Genomic DNA, 2,925 nt, shown 5'->3' with positions numbered 1-2,925 from the left:
TTCTTCTTCTTCTTCTTCTTCTTCTTCTTCTTCTTCTTCTTCTTCTTCTTCTTCTTCTTCTTCTTCTTCTTCTTCTTCTTCTTCTTCTTCTACCTGCTTTATATATTTTACTAGTATGCCCTTTTTTGCGTCTGCTTTAATATATCATGCTTAGAGTAATGTTTGCATATCCATAATCATATTATGAATATGATTTGGGAAAATAGTCGTCACAACGTTTGGTATGAAACACGCCCCTTTACGTTTAAATGTATTTTTCCTGTTCTCAACAGAGTGTCGTCCAGGAAGCACGCCATCAAGACTGGCTGGACTTGAACACAAAGGCTATATTCGTCGAATTCACCATCTACAACCCCAACGCTAACCTATTCGCCTCTGTTACTGCCCTTGTAGAGTTCCTCACGACCGGTTCTACTACTCAAAGAGTCGAAGTCAAGGTGAGTCAGGGAGAAACTTTAAGACTTTTTACTAGGTGTTTTTGGGCCCCCATCGACATTATTTAGATTGTTTTGGAGGCAAGCTTCCGACCCTGCCTGTCATGACGTCAGGGCCAACCCAGGCTGAGAGGGATAGAACATCCCAGCAGAAAGAACCAGATATTGGATAAAAATTGTCCCTAGTCGGGAATTGTACTCAAGTCTTTTGTGTGCAACAGAGAAGCGCCTCACCGCTCCCCCCTCAGACGCCGGTCATGGGATCGTTGATTTAACACTCTGTAATCATGTTGACAGTAGACTGAAAATGCACTATGTTAAAGTTAATAGTTTATCAATATCATTGTTGAACTTTCTATATCCAGGTGTTCCGTCTGATGAGTTACATTGGAGGGTTCGGCCTCATTGTCCTCATCATGGAGGTTTTCTTCGGCCTGACAACTCTCTACTTCTTCTACCAGTGCATCAAAAAGCTCAGAGTTGAAAAACTCAAGGTGAGAAGCAGACAGCTAAAATACTTGAGCTGAGAAGCAAAAAGTTAAAAAACTCAAGTGAGAAACTCAACTTTAAAAAACTCAAGACGAGAAGCAAGTTGGGAGTTGAAAAACTCCAAGTTAGAAGCTTAACGTTGAAAACTATAGGGGGAGAAGGAGAAGATGGAAGTTTAAAAACCTGAGGTAATAAATTGAAAGTTAAAAGACTCATCTAGAGGTTCAAGAGCTCAAGGCGAAAAGCTATAAGTTAAAAAAAAACTATAGACGAGAAGATAGACGTTGGAAAACCCAAAATGAGAAGGTGAAAGAAACAGAAAAAAGGATATAGACATGTATTGCCTTTGAGAGCTGACTAAACATAAACATAAGCGGGTGGGTGGTGGACGTTTAACGCAGTGTACTCCTACGTTTTCAATTTTACTGTTATTATTCCCAGTTCCCAGCGAAATAATAAATATGATCATTACCGTACATCAGTTGGGACTGAGTTTTAGTTCAAAACTCTTGACGAGAGATGCCATGTGATTCTCAGAGGATGCGACGAAAAAGAACAGAAGGAGACATGGGGCTGTTTAAAGATGCGGGGAAAAGGGGGAGGGGGAGGGATGATGAGAGATAAAAAAAAAAGAGAGAGAGAGAGAGAGTGTGTATGTGTATGTGTGTGTGTGTGTGTGTGTGTGTGTGTGTGTGTGTGTGTGTGTGTGTGTTTGTACATGCATAAAAGGGTTTGGGGAGGAGAAGCAGATAGAACATTCAGTGTGAAAAGTTAAACTACATAGCGGTTTATTTGCTCTAATCTAATGGGTTTTTCTCTTCTCTTCTACGGTTTTCAGTACTTCAAAGATTTCTGGAGCATCTTGGAGTTCGTGTTGCTATGTTTTGCCGTGTCTTGCATTGTACTGTATGCTTTCAAGCACATCCTCACTGAAGTGGCCATGAGAGCTTTGCACAATCGAAAATCAGGTGAACAAATTTACATTATTTTACCCAAGAGCATTTGCTAAATCAAGGCCCACAAACTGTTGAAGCATTTTATCAACCTTTCATTCCCATACTTTCCCAAATGCACTCTTGTCACTTGAAAAAACCCATTAAAGGGTTAACCAAAACAATTTCATACCAAATTCAAATGTGACTCTATTGGTTAATGAGTTGTATCCAATTTGCAACCAGTGCTATCCAAAGTTAATGCAAATGTACAGCATTGTGACCTGTTATGCGCGTGCCACTGTGATTCACATATATACCAGCGTATGTAGTGTAGCGGTTAGCCGCATTGCTGTCGCACGCAGGAGACACGAGTTCAATTCTCTGTGGGGAGAACATTTTTATCAAGTACCACGCTCTTACTGCTGGGATTATATATCTCTCTCAACCCGGGTTGGCCCTGACAGGCAAGATCGGAAGCCCTTAATAACCTCCACTGTGTCGTTGGGTGCCACATTTTTAAAAACATGTTCTGTTTCTCCAGACGGGTTCGTCAACTTCAACTCCATTGCCCTGTATGACGAGATGTACGGCTACGTGATGGCCATAGTCGTGTTCTTGGCCACGATCCAGTTCCTGAAGCTCTTGCAGTTCAACAAGAAGATGGGCATGCTGGGCTCAACGGTAACTTGTCTTTTGTGTCCCAAAGGAGAGGGAGGGGTGATGGGTAGGTCGTGGGGTGGGGATGGGGTAGGGATGGGGTAGGGGTGGGGCAGAATTTACACGGGACGTTGTACTGGGTTTTTGCAGAGATTCTGCTCACATTCTCTTATTTTCAAATTCTTACTTTTCGGCCCTCTCCTCCACCACCCCCTCGTCTCTCTCTGTGTGTCTCTCTCTCTTTCTCTCTCTCTCTCTCTCTCTCTCTCTCTCTCTCTCTCTCTCCTGTGTGTGTTTCGGTCGGTAGTTTTTTAAAGTACATATGGCGGGCAAAACCTTTGGATCGAAGGCAATGGAGTGGGGTGGAAATTGTTTACGCCAAACCCAAGCATTATGTCGGGTTTATTATA

Source organism: Aplysia californica, unplaced genomic scaffold (assembly GCF_000002075.1).
Source record: "Aplysia californica isolate F4 #8 unplaced genomic scaffold, AplCal3.0 scaffold00287, whole genome shotgun sequence".
Classification (NCBI taxonomy): domain Eukaryota; kingdom Metazoa; phylum Mollusca; class Gastropoda; order Aplysiida; family Aplysiidae; genus Aplysia; species Aplysia californica.
The sequence above is the reverse complement of the archived record's forward strand: the minus strand, read 5'-3'. Positions refer to the sequence as shown.